This window comes from Symphodus melops, assembly GCF_947650265.1.
Source record: "Symphodus melops genome assembly, chromosome: 20".
In the NCBI taxonomy this organism is placed as follows: domain Eukaryota; kingdom Metazoa; phylum Chordata; class Actinopteri; order Labriformes; family Labridae; genus Symphodus; species Symphodus melops.
The window spans coordinates 6,355,220-6,374,797 of record NC_136710.1 but is presented as its reverse complement, the minus strand read 5'-3'; the positions used below and the strand labels follow the sequence as shown (position 1 = coordinate 6,374,797).

Here is a 19,578-nt window from a genome sequence, read left to right as displayed (position 1 = left end):
TAGTTACTTAAACCATGTTCCAGCAACAGGAATCCATTTTTAGTACAATTATGTGTTAACACACCGATTGTTTCTCAACTCTGAGAATAAATCACGCCTTTTTTTATTCTCTATTAATAATGTCGCGTTGTTTACATTTTTGATTTAAAAAAAATCTAATTTGACTGACAGTTGTATTTTGTAAATAAATGTCCACTATATTAAAAAAAGAGTAACATTACCACTTTGATTAGAAGGCATTTTAAATATTATTAGCAATACATTTGATGTATTTTTATTAGTAAATATGAGATATTGTTTTCTTTTATCAATCCTGCGTGATGTTTGATTGTTTCTGTGCTGAAATAGAAAACATCGCCTTTTTTTTTTTTTTTTTTTTTGTCCTGAAAAGCTGGTTTCTTTCTCCTCACGTTTCAGTGAGGATTCAGACATTTCAAACAACATGTTTTAGGGCCTGCTTCCACACACCTTTTCAAATGGAGCTCATTTAGCACATTTTGATTCCTGGTATGATCCATTCTTGTGTATTTTTGTCTGTGACGATAAAACCAAAAGGCTGACACACACACACACACACACACACACTGATGAGCGCTGGGATTTAGGGCCGTGGCGCAGACCGACAAATGAAGCCAAAACGTAGCGCTGGAAGTTTGTTTTCACAGTGTCGTTCTGAGGGTTCTCTGTCCCCGTTTACTTTCCCGTAAAAAGGATGAAACACGTGAAGACTTTTCCTCCCTCACTCGTCACTTTCAAATCTGATATTTGATCCTCAGGTCAAGGAGAAGGAAACAGTAACAAAGAGCAGACAAAATTAAATGTTCAAACATGATTAATCAGTGCTCTTTAGCATTCTTATTTAAACACACACATCTTAATGTTTGTGCACAATTTTAGGCTCCCATCTGAAAAAACTGTAAGTCATGTTTTTAGTGTCATTAGTGAAATGGAGTATATACTGCCTCATCTTTGATCCCCCTTCCTTCATCCGTTGAAACCATAGGAATCCCCCCCTGTAGTATTCCCTCTCCAAATTCCCCTGTATGAAATCTATTGCAGCACAACCAAATGCCCAGCAATACTTTGCTGCTGAGGGAGAAACGCTGCTAAAGCTAGCTCATTATCACCAAACCCTGAGCGCCATTTTGTGTTTGAGAAGTGCCAGCGACAGCAGAAGGCACAGCACACAGACAATAATGGTTGCCACTGGCATCGGGGTTGGCATCAGACCCCCTTTTGTGTCTTTTGTCGGATGCCACCGCTTCTCTAGTTTGCATCTGCTGCATTTTAACTCTTCAGCACCGAGTTGAGAATGGCTCTTTAGGGTTTTTTTGTTTTTTTCCCCCCGTGATATTTACCATTTATATGATAAGTTAGACTTTGAATCGTACATAAAGGATGTTATTTACCCCGCTTCTTTATAAGGAAAAAAAAAAAAAAGTGTTTGTCGTGAATGAGAGAATATTTGGCAGGAAGGTTAATGTAGTGTTTGAAATACATTGGGACATAATGTTCTCTTTCTTATGAAAGTTGAATTCAATTCGCAATGCGGATCAGAGCGATTATTAACCGTTGTCCTCGAGTTTCAGTGAGATGAAACTTTGGCAAAAACAAAATGGCATTCTTTCACCGGGATCACAGAGACTGCCATGCTTTTTTACCCCCCCCCCCACTACTGTTTTTGCGAGCTTAAGCATCTTCTTCTTTTCTTCAAGTAACCAAGCAGTGCCCGCTTGCAGACAATGCAGCCATATTGTGGTAGCGTGTGGTGCACCGCCATTTTGTTTCGCTCGGTGCCAGGGAGGCAGGCAAATCACCAGTAATGGTTGTTAGAGGTTTGGAGGTTGGCATCAAACCCTCTTTGTCTGCTTGCAGCATGCCTTTGATTCGTTGGTTGGCATCCGCAATGCAGTGGGCACGTTGGAAAGTTTTTTGACAGTGGCAGAATGGAAGCCGCCGCCTTTGTTCTGCTGCAACTGCACGAAACAAACAAACATACAATCAAACGCCGAGGAATCAGCAAACGCTTCCCTCTTCCACAAAATCTTTTTTTTTTTTTTTTTTTTTCAAATGTGTGTGTGTGTGTGTGTGCAAACTGCTGGGAATTTTTTTTTATTTTTTTAAATGTGCTCTCTGTGTCCTGTTACCTGGCGGTGTGTAGTCACATGACGTGAAATATGTTGTTGCCATTTTTTTCCTGAAGAGTAATTAGAAGAAAAAAAAAATGATGGCAAAAATCCACAAGTCCAGAGTGTATTTGTTTTCTCACTGTGGTGTGTTGCTGCCTGAGAAAGGTCGGCGGGTTGGCAGCGAGTGTGCAGGGTGAATTTAGAGAGGGCACTCAGCCCCCTTGTTCTGGGGCACAGACGCGTTTAGCCAGGCAGAGCTCTAGCACCCATGTGCATGCCCAGATGAATGCCCGCTGGGAAATAGGCTGGGGTGGGGGGGAGGGGGGGTGAGGGGATGCTGGGAGTGGGGGGTTGTGGCATCCATTGTGCCAACTGGCAAGCAGGGTTCTATACAGGCCCCAGCCTCTCTCTCCCTCTCTCTCTCTCTCTCTCTCTCTCTCCCGCTGTTGTTTTACTCCAATGTGCTCTTTTATGGTTATCTGATTAAACAAGGAGTGTCTCTCTCTATCTTTTTTCTTCTTCTTGAAATCGTTGCTTCTCCCCTTCTCTGTCCATATTTTGCATATCCAGTTTTGACAGCTTGATGGAATAGTTGTAACAAGGCATGCAGATAAGTCCTGTTCCGACATGTTAGAGTACTCAAGGCCTCGTTTGTATTTGGTTTTGTTTAAGCCGCTCATTACTATTGTATTGAGTGAAAGCTCTCATCTCAGCTTATGCATGTCTGCTCTTAGAAACTATACAATTCTGTAGTTAATGGAAAGTTTCAAATCAATATTTTTAAATGATATGTGATTATTTCACACAACAGTCAAAGTGTACAATTCTTTGTATGGGAATGATTTGACTTCCCTTCCTGTTTTTCTTCCAATGACAGAGAATCATTTCTTCGGGTAGTCCAGAGCAAGACCAGTGAAGTCAGGGTTAAGCAGCTTTCCCATAATTCTAGTGCTCGAAGTTAACGCAGCCATAAAACATCATTACCTTTGCCCCCCCCCCCACACACACACACACACTCAGTAAAACGCAACTTTTTTTCCTTCACAGTCCTGATGGCCTGTTGACATGCAGGGATTACCTCTGAATACATGCTGCCGTGTTAATGGAGACCTTGTTTTACGAGCGCCTGACTTAACCTCTGCCCCGGGGTCGTGACCCCTGCTAAGGGATGTGACAGGGTGTCCTCTGAAGTTTAATTGAGCAAAACAGATCAGTGAAAATGCCTGGTTTGAAGGGCCTGGGGCACGTGGAGGAGGAAGACTTTTTTTTGCCTGGGGGAGGGGAGGGGGGGGGGGGGGTTGTGGTCAGAAGGGGAGGCGGGAGTGCTGATCGTAAGCCCCCCTTGTTGACCTCTTCAATCAGGGTCAAACTGCGGCAATCTAAGGATCACTGGTGGTCTTTTGGCAACTGCTTGTCTTTGCTCCCCCTCCACTGCTTCTGGTCTTGCTGGTGGTCCCTTGCTTCACTGGTCTAAGTGATGGGGAGTAGGTACCACTGACTCCCCCCCTCTCAAATCCCCTCCATCCTTGCCTCAAGACCGGCCACTGCCTGCTCGCCATGCTGTGTTTGGTAGCTGTTTGCATCTTGTTTTACGCCTGGCTGCCTTCAAGGCTTTGGTCAGGCGGCCAGTGCGGAGGCCTGACCTTCTGGGTCACAGTGGAGGTCTGTGACTAAGCACAACATCCCATCCCTCCCTCCTCTTCATCCCCTTATCCTCCTCTACCATCAGGAATCACCCCTGTGGCACACTGCCCAGCCAAATGACTCGCTCGCTCCTTCTCTCTCGCAGTCTCTTGTCTTTTTCCTCGGCCCTGGCTTTGCCTCAAGACCGGGACTCCAACCATGACAGCTGTCCCAGGCCCAGGCACTTGGCCAGAGAAGGGGTGGCTGGGTTTATGCCAGAAGTGCGAAACAAAAGTTGTTGCAAGCAGACAGCGTTAAGGACACTACTGCTTGTGTTCCTTTTTTTTTTTCTTGGTTTAATCAGATGCACATTCAGGCGTTCAAGTTCTTCAGCTCCTTTTCCTGCAGAAATGATTTTGGAAAAAGACTCAGGAATGGTTGTTTTGTGAGTAGAGCTGGGTTTTTATTTTTGGACATGAATTTTTAACAGTGAACAAAATCAGTAAGATCGTAAAGCACAAATCCTGGGAAAACCCCTGACCGTTGACTCCAGAGCCATATAGAAAATCTTCAGATTGAACCGCACAACCCTGTGCTTAGCTTCCATTCTGGCTTCCTTATTAGTATGCAATAGAGCCTGCGGTGTCTGGCTACCTCTCTCTCAGAGCCATAACCTATCGAACACATTCGCTCAATCTAATCCACTTAGAACTCTCTCCCAGCTTCACCGCTTGCCTTATTGATTTCCGCTTCCCACTAAATGTCTTCCCGATCCTTTTTCTTTTAACCCCGCAGCTATTTATGTTTTGCAGTGTTCTTTCTTTCTATGGCTTCTTGCTTGAGACTTGCCTTCCTTTTTTATTTCATCCCGGTTTTTTTCTTTCTTACTTTCTTTCTTCCGAAATGTCTTCACCCCCCCTCGTCCAGCAGATTTGCTTGTTTGCGATCTCCATGTGACTTTGGTCCGCCTTCGTTCTCATCCTGGTCTTTCTCAAACACAAACCAGTGTGCAGTGCAGCCAGGTTGCCTGGCTCAGTATGAAGCTTGTGTTATTAGCAGCAGGGTTTTGCTCGAGCAAATACCTCAAGGCTTAAACAGGCCATGTTACCTCCTTAGCCCTCTTTTGTGTGCCATGTGTACATAAATCTCCATGGAAACAAGGCAACTCGGAGCAGAAGCCACTGAGAAATGTGGATGCCTTCTTTCTCCCCAAAAATTTACAGCTCCCTCTTTTCCTTTTAACAGTGTGTTTAATGTGCTTGAGTCACCATTATTGCTGTTGCATCCTTCAAAAAAAAAACTTGGACAAGGCCTTTCATTGGCATTTTGAGGCAATTTAAAGTCTATTTTAGTGTTTCAGCTCAGTTTTGCATTCGTGGCTTGACTTGGTTAAGGACCGCAGTTTGTGTCATTAGTCGATGGTTAAGATCTCAGCTTCCCCACACTTTCCCAGGCTTTCAGGGAGGACCCCAAATGCATTTCAAATCCCCCCGAGGCCACTTGACTGGAGGACCGGCACCTCCCACTTCTCCCGGATAGATTCCCCCCCCCCACACACACACACCCCCCACCCTGTCTGCCGGTCCTCCCAAATGAAGACAAATGGGTACATTCACCCCTGTCCCAGGCACTACACTGCACCTCACTGTCCTGCCTTACAAAGCAAACCCTCCCTGTGCCATGAGTTTCACCATCCAATTGCTGCCCATCTCTTCCTCATCATCCGACTAGTGCAACTGCTACAGCGCGTGTTGTCCCATCTGCCTGGACATGTCAGTGTGTTTGAGAGGAATAAGAACAGTGGAAGAGGATAAACCAAAGTCATGTGACAATTTCCTGTCGCTCACATTATTTCCAGCCAACGAGGAGAAAAGAACCCTTAAGTCCAGGATTTTATGCAAAAGCCAGTCCCCTTTGCTCAGGAAGGAGTCTTTTGAACAGCCAATGAAGAGAAGAAAAAACGGGAAGGGAAGTAGGTGGGGTGCGATGGGCAACTTCAGGCAGGGGCAGACAATCAGAGTGGTTGCCCAGGAGACACTAACTTCTCTGTGCAGCAACCCCCCTCCCAGCCTCACCCCATCAAAGTCTTTTCAGTCCAGACAGGGCCGATCAGTGGCCCAGAGTGATGGTTGTCTCTTCTTTTGTCTGGCAGTACAGTACATCCCATCAGTGTGACGGCTCGACAAGACCTGAGCAGGACGGAGAAGAAAAAAAAGAAAAAAAAGACCCCGCCGTCACAGCGCTGTGCAAAATGTTCTTTTGGGTGGGCAGGTTGCTGTTTGGGGTGGGGAAAGAATCCCCAGAGGATTTCTTTCTAATGTCAGTGCAGCGGGTCAAAGAGGGGATGTGGTGTCTGGGGCTTGGGAATGGCCTGCTCGGGACGGATTCATCAGCGCCCCATTGAGTTGTCAAGGCTCGCCAAAGAGCTTCAACTCCTCCTTCACATATGTCAGGTTGACTTCTCAAAAAGCTCGCATCAGCTGCTAACAATATGTGAAGTTAAGTCGAATAAAAAGCACAAAAATGAAGTTATTTGTTCAGATGAGGTTATTTAGTGCACTGTGCATGGATTTGTATTGAACATAGCTCGCTCAATACTGTGTGGAGCATACTGTACTTAAAGTAATTGGTTAATAAGGCCTTTTATTTTTGAGAATAAATTACTGGTCTATACATTTAATTGCTCTGGCTCCAAATACATTCTGCTGTCCTAACTTGCAAAAAGGCTAAGAAAAGCCTTCCAAAATGTTCAATGCAAACACAAAAACGCTCTCTTTAGGACACACGTTTAAACTCATAAATCTTTAAACATGTGCATGCAGAACACCGCGAACCCATTTACTGCACAAATCAGATTATCACTCACCTGCACCATCATCTCAAAAGACTACGTTTAGACTCAATGAGCCGCAACTTTCTCACTAACAACAGCGCCCAGTTAGTATCTGTCGGGGCAAACATTGAAAGTGAGAGCTCTTTAAAGGCTCGCTCCGGATTTACCAAGTCAAGATTGTAATTAGGCCTCCAACATGTGCTCAGACCGACAACCCACAATTACACTGCGGAATCTCACCAAAAAATAACTCTACTTTAACGTGGCTCTTTTAAACCTCATGTTGTAGCCTACTTCACCAAGGTAATTTAGCTTACAAGAGAGCACGAGGCTGTAACACTCCCTAATGTTTATTTTCTGTACAGTCCCTCTGTTGCCTGTATAATAACGCACAGACCTTCTAATTAGAGATTTATGATAGAATGGCTGATGTTCTTTAGATCTTACGACTGTTTTTTTTGGTAACCTGCGGTCTGAGTTTTTAGAGCCGTTCAAACAATGACCCTAGCTGCCCTGGCTACAGATGGTAAAATGAGTAACACTCAAACACATCGTCTCATGTGGGACCCCAGCTGAGTCTGTTTGGGGTTTCCAAGAACATCTTTATCTGCTCATGCATTTTTGCTTCACAAACATATTAGCCGCCCACCAGACATTTTTTTTTCTCTTCTCCCATTTTTCTGTAAAACCTCTGGCTGTAAGTTTGCGTTGCCATGTGTGTCTTGTTAAGGGCAGTTATGACAAATGGCAGCAGCTGTACAAACTAATCTCTCTGTAGCTTTCACACATGGCGCCCAATTAACAATGGACCACTGTGGGGCCCTAATCCACGGTGCAGCCATCCTCTGGCCCTGCTCGCTGAGCCAACCGCCCCAGGAGACTCTTCTCTTCTCCTCGGCGCTCCTGTAAGCCAGCCTGCCACGTCATACAGATAGTAGGTGGTGGGTGACACTGGAAGGGCCAGCGTGGAGCGAGACGCGGCAGCCATCTTGCTTGTTTCCATCCTGGTACCTGGCGCTAAAGAGCCTTGGTTGCATTAGACACTTACACTCCCAAGTTGCTCCCCTTAAAGTACGATCTGTATCTGCTGTACGGTATATATTAGCCTGGTTGAACACATACACATGATCTCACATGTATTTAACTTACATACGTTCATTAAAACATATGCAAGCAGCTGCAGTTGATAGATTTAGCGGAGTGTTTGCTGACCTTGTGGGTGGGAGCTGTGTGTGATATAGCTCTCCTGTCAGTGGGCAGAGTTCCAGTAGTTGTATGATGATAAACTGCTGTTTCTCTGTGCCTCAGATAGCTGAATGCACTGTGTAATTCACTTAAAGTGTGGCAGGAGAGTGCTTTACAGCGTGCATTTACTACCTCTGCAACCTTAAAGGATAGTATAGTAAAAACTCAGGGGATGTAAACCCACACACTGTTTTTTTTTTCATTTTGGATTTATTCCAACACTGCTACTCACATACACAAATCCAATAATATTCATCCCTTTTGCCAGGAAAAGTTTCAGTACGTGGAGTCTTTCTCTGTCCAAGAGCACATCAGCAGAGTTTTACATGATTTTGCTTACATTTCTTTAGTTCCCTCTGAAGCTCGAGACTCAAAAGAAGAGTGCTGAAGGGTCGACGGCCATCAGGAAAACGATGGCGGCCCCTGCCAAATCTATGACATGAATGAAACAAATGGATGAAGGAAAATGAAAATGGTTGGGGTGTGATCTCTGGCAGGCAGCGCAAAAACCTTTGCCAACTGTTATGAATGGGAAACCGCTGCTGAGCTATTGAAAAAAAAAAGAAAAAAAAAAAGGTTTCTGTTTTTTCATCCTTCTTCCAAGAATAATTAACCGCGCGCAAGCCTTCTGGTGGGTGTGGAGAAAACCACAAGACACTTGACCAACATTACACAGCAAACGCGGACAGTGAAACATACAGAGAGCAAAATCATTCAAACAAAAAAAAAGGCTTTTTGGGCAGAAAAAGGAGAATTCTTTGTTACAGAAAGCAATGAATATAGGTCAGTTCAAACCAAAAAAAGTAAGATCGAGAAAATAATATAAAGCTTTAAAGTAATAATATGAAGCTCTAAAGCTTTAGTGCTATTTCTATATGATTTAAAACCATTGACGTCTATGTAAGTGCTTGTATAATTCCCTGAAAACTATCGCACACACTTGAACACACTTTCAACTCTTAACTTAATCCCCACGCGGGGTGTTTGGTGACGGGGCTTAAGGAATCTGCGGGGATCATGTACTGTACTGTACTGTACTCTGCTGCTTGTGTTTAGCGGATTAATCAATTATTCAATCAACAAAGAGTTATTTTTGTTCACTTTTTATTATCAGTTGCCATTTAACAATAAAGAAGTATTTTCTCCAGCTTTCAGTGTGTCAGAATATCCCCAACTTTATCAATAAAATATGTTTGCCTTGGATATATAATATGAAACATTAATAAAGAGACATGACTTAATGGAAAGAGCAGAATGGAGCCCAGATGTATGTTTATATATAGGACCTGACAAGGGTACAAGGCAGGACACCAGGCAGAGGCGTTGCATATCACATGCACCCGATCACGTACGCCACATCCCGTAGTGATAAGGACTAAATGTACTGCATGTAAAGCAAAGGAAAGAACAACTGTCGATGTTGCCTGTCGGCTGGCTTCATTAGAGTTCATCAGGGTTTAATGCAGAAAGGAGATGCACAGGCTGATTACAAAACGTAAGAAGGTATGATTTTATAACGGTTGTTTTAAATTGGTTTTCAGCATTGTACGTGTGTAAGTGAAACTTCCTTGCGGTGTTGTCGCTCAGGGGCCTTTGGTTACAGACTTTACTTTAACCCATTATCAATTTGGCCCTGTACCCAAGAACAACATTGTTTTTGTTGTACCGTTAGACCTTTTTTTTAAATGGGCATCTTGTATGCCACGGACGTCATCCCGGGGCTGACAAAGCGCGCTCTGTTTTCGAGGCAAACGCCTGAAACAAAAAGTGGTTTCCCCATTATGGCAATCAAAGCAATGTTATCAACGATCAACATATTCTCACCCAGATACAGAGAGGAGAAGAATGCCCCATTGACTGATACTGCCGGCGAGGCTGGTTGCGCTGATCTCCTGAAGAAAAGACCAGTGTCGCTGGTGGAACCCAGACTCCCCCCCCCCCCCCCCCCCAATCTGCCTCCCCACTCTTTGCCTTCTTCCCTCTCTATATGTCTCAATACTTTGGGGATCCTCGAAGGGGGGAGCTGAAGAAGGCTCTGTCTGTGAGTGTGTATTGTTGAGGTGCTGCCGGGCGACTCCATCCCATGCTGGTGGGGTGGGTGGGGGGGGGGGGGGGTGGGTGGGCTGAAAAGACGGAGCCGTCACCTGCCAGACTGCTGGAATGTTAATGCCGTGGCTCTGATAATTGGATTTTGTACACACCGTCTGTGAGGAACGTCCAGCAACTTTCCCCCTCTTATTGTTCGACCCAACCCCGGACCCTCAATGGGGCTTGGCTATGTTTATACAAGCACTCACGTCTTAATAAAGACTGTTTACAATGTGTGTGTGCGTGTGTGAGTGTGTGTGGATTTGGACTTCTGATTCATGGCGCATTTGTGTGTAATAGGGAGATTGAAAGAGAATCAGATCATCAAGATTTGGCAAATATATTAAGAGATTTGTTGGGTCTTAAATTGGGATTTTACAGGAGTGTTGCAGGAAGGTTTTGTAAACAAATGGATTAGAGAGTTTTCACAGTGGGAAACATTTTCGAAAAAAGACCTCAAAATGTTGCTTCTCTCTCCTCGTCCGCGCGCTTGTTCCGCGCTTGCACGCTCTGAGCGTCAGGCAGAGTCAAGGGCAGGCACGCCCCTCTGCGAGGTCAAAGGTGGAGAGGAAGCACTCCCTATTGGCGGAGCATGTCCGAGGCGTACATGATCCGGGATCATTAGGGAAGTTATGGCTCTTGTTTGCGTTGTGGGGGAGCCTGGAATCGGGCCGGGAGCTGTGACGCACTGGTTTTCCTCTCCCTGGCCTCCCGTGCTATTTCCACCGGGCTGCAGCGGCTTGAGCTGGTTAAATGTTTCGGCTGCACTGACCTAAATTCTTCATATTCACCTCAGAAGACCCTTGCCTTATCCAACCATTCCCCCCCCCCCCCATCTCTATATTGTCCCTATACGCTGAGCATTCACTTTGTTTGTATATAAAAGTCCCTTCCTGTACACAAGGAAGCTACGCTTGAAAAAAAAAAAAAAAAAAATCTCCTAGTTCCATTTGTAATCCCTCCGAGCAGAACCATGAGGAAACAATGACAGAGGTTTTTTCTTTTTGGCAGAGAGACTTGTTGTGGTTAGATAAACAGACTCTAATTGCATTTAATCTGTGTTAAAGTAAGGCATTCGGAACAATTACTTTGGTATGTTTACCAAACAGCTGTTGTGTGGATTCTTTTCAGGATGTAATGGATTTGGCTCACCTTGCTGGTTAGTGTGAAAAGAAGATAGGCGCTACATTAACTTATGCATGGGTTTGTATTCAGGCTTCAGCTGTTAAGGCGTAAAAATCTATTTAGTTTGGGTAGAGTTTTATCAAAGTTTAATAGCTTTGGTTAGGGTATCAGATTTCCATTTGTGTAGTACTTTGAACATTGTGCTTCTTTTGTGAGAAAATCATCTAAAAACATCGGTCATTACCTTCAAAAGAATATTTTCATTGCATTATTCTTCCCAAGAAATGTTTCATGAAAGTGTAACCATGACTTTTCTGCTGAAGGACATCACGTTCTCCAAAAGGGCAAAAATGCATTATGAATTCAACATGTCGTGTACATTTTTGTTTCTGCAACGTTGACAACAGCCAAGACGAAACATGTCACACACATATGAGTCATCATAACGTGTCACTAAACTGTGTTTGTAGGGCTGGAATCCTGCATACAGAAGCTGTGGCTGTTTTATCCGGCGTCTTGCTCTTCTCCCTTTAACCTGGCAGCAGTGTGCTGTTGCATAAACAATGGTCTGGGCAGCCACCTTTGGGCTATTGTAGCCTTCCACGTGGGTTGAACTCTGGCCAAGTGGATGTTGTTGCATGAGACGGCCCCGCAGCCAAACACACGAGCCAACCAGAGGCCTCTGTTCTGGGAGGCGAGCACTCAGTGGACGACACCCGAGCAGAGCGGCGTTTGACAGCGCTCGGACCGTAAACCTGACTTAGAAATGGAGACAGAGGGATGAATTGAACACAGCCTATAATAGTGACACGTCCCCTACAAATGTCACAAGCAGGGACGTACCACGTGTGTGTGTGTGTGTGTGTGTGATTTTAAACACGCTGCTTGTGTTTGGGATTCATAATGAGGTGTTGCAAAACGCATGCTCCTTGCATATTTCGCTCGACTCACCCACCACCTGTATAAACAAAAAGTAGGATTGCGAAACGGTTCCAGCGAAACACACTTCCTGTCCTTGTCAGAATGAGGTCAGCGAACACTCTTTTCTCCTCTTCACTCTGCCGCTCACTAACTGCATTAGTTGTACTTTGCCCTTTGACCTCGCTGGAGAATTGGGGCCACCAGAACAACCTGAAGCCAACTGTATCCGCGCAGTCGTGGTTAGAGTTAGTTAACTTAGCCAGAACCCGGCACAAGCAACAAACTGCGTCCTAATTGCATGTTTGCGTGTTTGATTGATTTAAAAAGTCGTGTTGAGCTGCAAAGGAAAAACAAAGTGGTGCAGCTCAAGTAACAGGCGGAAGGTGCAACATGACTATCGTCTTTGGAGACACTGTTGGATCTGCTTCTTCTCTTTTGCTCGGTAACGGAGATGTAGAGTCGGCTCTATCTGAATTCTCACAGCATGACATCATCACCCCCCCCCACACACACACACACACACACACACACACACCCTCCCCGATGATCATTTTACTCCATCACGGCACAAAAGTGTGCTCAGAGACGTAAGACGAGCGTACATGTATCTTATGATTGAAGTTGTGGAAGCACCTAATCGTGCTCCCCCCCCCCCCCCCCCCCCCCCCCCCCACCCTGCCTAACGCCGTGCTCCCAGAGGCACGGCTGGTGGAGCGCGTCGTGTCTGGAACCCTGTAACAGGATCTACAGAGAGGAGCACAAAATGGGCGCTTTGTGTCCAAGATTTGTCCAGACAAATGCAGATAAGGGAATCCAACGAGGACGCGTCGAAGGAGGTGCCTCTGTGACTCGAGCAAATAACCTTTAATCTCTGTCATGCAGCCAGATAGTAGCAGGAGCAGTAGCCACAAAGTCAATAATAGCTTAGTAGTGAAATAAAGACAGACGTCGATGTGGTCGTTGCTTTGACGAGTTAAAAAGATTTTACAGTCTGTTTTAGAAGCTGTTAGAGGAAAGTGAGGCATGGTTGGCTTTGTGACTTACCTTTTGGGGCGCTAGTTATCAAGTATGTGTTTTAAGTGTACAATTATATTTATTTATTTTTAACCTCTAAAACAGCAGTACGACAAGTTAACATCCTTTGAGCTTCCAATCCTCCGCGTGACAACAAACACAAATGCTTGCTCTGTGAAGATGGGAAGTAAGGGACGTTTTTGTCATTCTGTCAGTGAGCTTCATCGTGACCCCATGAAAACACAACGAGTGGATGGAAAGAAGGTCATTTTTTTTTGGGGGGGGGGGGGGGGGGGGGGTTATAACAGGAGCGTTAATACAACACCACCTTAAAGTTGTGTTTCTTATTCATTCAAACCTTGCTGGTCCGAGAAAGGAGAAGAACAGTTTGGTTTACTGCAGGATTCTCATGGCAGCCTCAACGAGACCCTCAAGTGCAGGGTGTTGCGTTACACGCTGCAGACATCATGCTTTGTGATCGTTGGTAATGCGTGTGCGAGACCCGACGATTTGCGGGAAAGTATCTTGTCAAATCACGGGGAGAAAAAAAAGAAAAAAAATTCTCTCTCTCGTGTCAAAGACGCCGCACTTCCATCGGTTTGTGATTTTGACAGTGATTTATTGAATTAGAGAAGTTAGGCCTTCAAATCAACAGGCTTTTGTTCGCGCTCAAATACGTCTGACAGCGTTTGTCGTCTATCAACTTCAGTCCCTCAGGCTGAGCTGTAAACGCAGACTCACTCACTGAACTTGTTTGGTGCCACGAGTTTTGGCTTCTCAAGCAAGTTAACGCTTTAAGAATGAAGAAATGCAACCTTCACTTTCACACATTTTGTTTTTTTTTCCTGTTGCGTTCTCTTTATTTATTTCTCTCTCAGGGGCGGGCGGCGGGGTGTTCACAGGATAAGGGCTCATGTCGGAGACTTATCTTCAAGCTCGCGTCTGTCATCTGCCGCTGCAGACAGAGTGCTCTTTCATTCGTCCCAGTGAAAGAGGGTTCACAGAGATTTAAGGGCCAGCATTGTTTGTGCTCTGCGATGCTTAATCACTTTTGATTGGACACCATATTAAAACTTGGGCCCTGGATGGGAGAGAGACTCTTAGTCTAAAAAACACACACACACACACACACACACACACACACACACACAAAAAAGGAGCGGCGCTGCCTCACAGGGCGGACGATGGAGACAAAGAAACACTGACAGAGTTAAGCCAAAAGAGGAAGGAGATGAGAATAACATTCTTTAGCTGAGTGAAAGTTAGCACCTCAGTAATAGTGAAATCATTCATTCATCTTTGCTCTTCCACCAAACAATCCTCCAGTAAAAACCCAGCGTATAGGCTCAAAGGTTCTTCAGATTGGCAGACTTGAGTCTGAGCACGGGGAGGAAGATGGCGGCCCCCCCCCCCGCACTCCATTTCACTGTAGCACTGATTACACATAGTGTTTACATATTCCATAGAGCACTGTGACAGAGATAAACCTCTCCTGATGCTTATCCCCTGGCCACACTGTAGAAAGCACTAAGACATAATGTAAACCAAACGTCGCAGCTGCCCTTTCATGTCTCAAGCACCAGCTCTGCGTGCCGGAGCTGAGAGTTTTGAGACGTCGGCTTCGAGGAGCATCGGTTAAAAACCATCACGCGTTTTTTTTTTTTTTTTACTTTTACAACACCGGCGAGTGCAGCCTCGGTTTTCTTCCCAGTGAGGGGTGGAAGAACAGCTAAAAAGAATGACCTCAGACGTGGATGATTTTTCTCAGTATTACACGTTCACAGTCCTTGCTCTTGATAGTTGAGTGTGGAAAGTTGGGAGTGAATATTTGTGGCGAAGGGGGACGGTTCCGTTGAAACGATCTGCCATTAATTGAACGAACGCACAGCAGCGAAAGAGGGGGAACGTTCCCCCGTGAAGGAGGCTGTGGGATCACACGGAGGGCTGCGCTCTGGTGTCACCAAGTGTCGCTGTCACTCTCCTCCTGCTCTCTAGCGTCTGTGCGCGTTTGTTCCTTCGCAGAAAATGTGTCACCGAGAAATTGCACGGGCCCGAAAAATCATCTGATTTCTGCACTGCTCTCATAGAAGACGGCCATTTTTTTTCTTTTCTTTTTTTTTTTTTACCATCCGTACATTCAGTTGAAACATTTATGCAACTTGTCCCTCATTGTGAGTCGTTCCTCCACACTCTTCACACAGCACCTGCACCACACCCTTCATTTATGAAGTGCTGATGAGACCGAGGAGTTGCCGCAGGCCGACTGCTCAGCATACATAACCAGGACACACACACACACACACACACTGTCATACTCTTACAGTTGAGTTTACAGAACTCGCTGTTCGACTGCTGTCAAGGTTAACTGAGGGAAAGGAGGTTGCAGTCTTTATTCATGAAAAGAGCAGCGTTGAGTTTGTAGGCTAGCTCAGATCCTCGCGGCTGGATCAACGTCAAGAGTCCAAAACTTCACTCGAAGTCTGACACAAAAACGACATCCTTTTAACTTCAGAGCTTGATTAATAAATATGCAAATGTGCGTCTGTTACTGTAACTCCCCCCCCCCCCCCCCCCCCCCCCCCCCCCCCCCCTCTGCCGTGCATCGACTCCAACTCGCCTCCATAAATCGAAAACTAATCCATCAAGTGCGACTTCATCCCTCTTAATTTGTTTGCCAGCTTTACATCCACAAAGATGTTCTCCAGCGACATGGAAGTCATCGCATCGACAACCCCGAGTGGCTCCTAATACTCCGACTGATTCTCTTCTGGAGCCGCTTTGATGCTCCCCTTATTATGTTCCACCGGGCTCTTTTTCCCTTCCTCCTCTTGTTTACTAAAGACACTAGATAAGAGTTTCAACGTCGCAGAGCTGAACTTTGCAGTCTGCTAAGCGGCAACTTGAGCAAAATGGATGCTTTCTTTAATCAAGACTTGAGAACGACCCACTTCATCTTATACTTATTTTTTTGGGCTGGGGGGGGTGAACTGAAATAGAGTCTAAAGAATGTTTTTGTCCTTTAATGAGCTTAAACCAAAGTTATATTTGTGCATTAAAGTAGCCTGTGTTCACATATTTCCTCTGTAGCTTTTCACTTTCTCAAACACTGGAACTCTTTTTCTTTTTTTTTCCCCATCACATTGAAGCGCTTCCCTTTGCTGTTTAGCACGAGAGCTGGACTAATCTGTTGTAAAGCACAGAAGTGGCCTTTTTTTTTACGAGGTGCTAATGGCCCGCTAATTCTCGGGGAAAGGAGAAGTGACCAATTCCTCGGGCTGAGTGTTTACTACCCGCTGGCCTTTGACCCTTTTCTGTCGAGGCTAAGTCAAACCCAAGTTGTTGTTTCTGCACCGAGAGCAATGTTGACATTCCCCTGACAGGTGGGTTTGAAGGCCCTGAATGCTGCGTACCATCAAATGTGCGATAATATGATTAACAGAGAGAGTAAACATAAAAAATACATAACTGTTCAACTTTGGATTGGAAACGTATGGATAATATTTTCTCTGACACAGTACAGAAAGCCTTAATGTGTTTGTGTTTGCTGTTCCAGACTCAGTTGCTTCGTGTGCTGTATCACATCTGAAGCTAACTCTCCACATTCAAAACCCTGTCCTCCCCCTTTTTTCAAGCGAAACCTCTTCAGATGCATTTACTGGGCCTTGTTGTCTTTCTGGTTTCCTTCTGGCAAACCGTGCGCAAACAGCGTGCGGCTAAAGCGAGGTGATCCAGGGAACTCGTTACAATGTGCGGCGCTCTGAGCTGCCGCTTCCTACCTTTGTGTGGTGGAGGGGCTCAGGGGCGCGGCAGCGGATACATGGGCCCAGGGTCCCGGCAGGCTCCGAGGAGGGAAGGAAACGTGGTGTCAGAGGCCGTCGCTCGCTGCTCCTGTTATCTGAGCAGCAGAATCTCACAGTACCACTCCAGGATGAATGTGTGGCGATACTTTTTAACGCCATGTTTCAAATGTTATGTCACGCTTTCTAAATTATTACACGTTTAAAGCATTTATTGCATCATAAAAAAACCCAAAACATTTCTGATGTGAAAGCAGTGGAAAAAGCGTGTCCAGTTGAAGCCTGGTTGCGTGTGGACTGCTGCTGCATGCTTTCTTTCTTTCTCCTGCTCCTCTCCGCACAGGCCTCTCCTGTAACCTTGAGAGAAGCCCGCGCAGGCCCCAAGTTCAACGAGTGCATGAGGCATATTTTCGCTGAGCGTGCTTGGACCGCCCCACTAAACCCCTCGACCCCCCCCCCCCCCCTCCTCCTCCTCACCATACATCCAGCTCTTTTTTCCCCTCCCCTCCTCCTAAAGAGGACTCCCTGTAGGCCTTGCCTTTTACAGCGCCTGCAAAGGAAATACATTATGTGTAAAAAGAATTCCATATGGTGTCATACGATCTGTGTAATTCTGTCTCAATTGATAAAAAAAAAAAAAAAAGTCACCTTGTATGCACAATTCTGTCCTTTGTGAATCTTTAGTACGTCATGTTCCACTTGAGACATATGGTCAGCTTTTTTTCCCCCAAACCAGACACAAACATCTTCTCTTAAATGAAACTGTACAGAAAAACAAACATTAAAATGGTTTCACATTAGCTTGTTTTCCTGGCGTTGATGTCTTAACTAATAACAAAAAAATGTCAAACAAGCTGTTGAACCGACTCAAAAGGACAAGCTGATCATAACTCATCACTTCCTTCTTCCTTATTAAATACCTGGAAGTCGATTGTATACAGTTTGGGAATTTCTGGAGGTGTGGCCGGCATCAGCTGTTGTAGCTCACAGCGAGGCCTCCCGCCCTGGCTGAGGGGTAAACTCTGTGGCGGTCCTACTGGTAGGCTGTTCCAGGTGAGCCCTGCCAAGTTCAAGTGGCTTGGACCGAGCCCCGCACCGCAAATGGGAAGTGTCTCTGCAGGGCTGCCAACCTCATGAGAGCTGTGATCGCAACAAGGCCCGTCGTGCCGTCAGTGTCAGCAAAGTGATAGTGTTTTCTACTCCCACTCTCAAGTAGGCCCTCAGGAAAGAAATACTTTGGCATGTAGAGATGTATATATGTAGAATCTGGCCACAAGGGGGATTATAAAGTAGACTGCAGAATGATCCCCTTGAAGTTCCCATAATGCAACGTTGTGTAGCATCGGGAGATTAGGATTGTATGGCGTTTGGACGGATTCGCCCCTTAAATGAAACCACATCCTTTCTGATTTAATAATGTGAGGCATTAATGTCCACTCTAGTTTTTTTTGCGTTATATGAAAGGAGAGTGCTTTAAAGACTCCAATGGGAATAGCTCATGACAAAATATCTGCTGGAGCGGATTTGATTGAAAAAAAAAAAAAAAAAGGAGGATTTTAAGAAGAGTACAGACAATGGGAAACACCTGCTTCATTTTATTCATGTAAATATATGAGTGGCTCCATTAGAAGAGTTTCATCGACAAATCAGTGCGCAGGTTTGGTGCTTTTCTAAATCTACTTCTAAAGCCTGTGTTAGGGGAGGCAGATGGACATTTCAGATGAACTCAAGTCTTGAAAACACAAACAGGCGCTGTCTGTTATAAATAGTTATTAGTCAAAGACACATCACATTGGATGAACTACATCTGTCATTATTCAATTTTCATCACGATTTTACAATCAATCTTTACATCCCTACTCGTCCTCCTACTGCAACCCTGTTTGCCCTCCAACCCGCCCACAATCTCTGTGAATGAACTTTTGTCCCTCTCAGATAAAGTGGAAACAACAATTCGCTTGGGCGAGTGGAACAGCAAGGTCTGCGAGAGCTGGCTGTGAGACGGGTGTAAAGGCCCCTGTGGTGTGGCCCTGAGTGGACAAATCCTAACAGGCTGAGGAAGTGGAGGAAGGAGCGCTGGAGGGGGAGGGGGGGTGGGTGTACGGGTTAGCGGGAGGCATGCGGGCGGGTTACAAGGAAAAGCGGCAAAAGGGGAATTCCTGTTCCTGAAAAAGTGATGGAAAAAGTGAGTGCTCGATCTCGCTCATGCCGCTCCATGTCAAAACAGCCGAGCTCTGCCGTCATCTGTGCAAATATTTCAAGAGATTACGGTTTTGAGAGCCTCGTGGGAAAGGCTAAAGCAGCGACGGGAGGACAGCCCAACTTCGACTTGTATTTTAAGAGGAGGCCTGGACTTCTTAAACGTATCATAGCAAGGGAGTACAATCACAAAACCACCATATTCACGCTCCCTGCAAACAAACAGAAACCTGTCAGGTGAGGCTTGATGACACACGTCTTTGTCCCGTGTATCATCCGAACATTTTGGCATCAACCCAGAAATAATTTGCAAACAAAGGCCCCTTTACATTCGAACGTCCTAAATAGCGAGGTGGGACTAGGCTTGCCATGCCTGAGGACACAGCATGCGTGCTGCTACACACCTTTGTTTGATATGAAGCCTTCAATGCCAGCCAGAGTCGGTCCTGTAAATTGGAATTCAAACGAGTCAAAACTCACAGTTCAGAACAACACGTTCACGAAATCCTGAGAAAGCTCCTGATGTAATGCGTTCTACCCATGTGACTAAACACTTTGGCTGACTGGATGCCATGCGTTGCTGTGACACTGTTTATTACTCCCA

General features: G+C 45.4%; 1 protein-coding gene across 6 annotated transcripts in view; it reads left to right on the top strand.

The window, feature by feature from the left end:
- The window catches only part of LOC306841334 (nuclear factor 1 B-type-like), a 56,155-nt gene that overhangs the window by 9,287 nt on the left and 27,290 nt on the right, over positions 1–19,578 (top strand). The window lies entirely within an intron of this gene.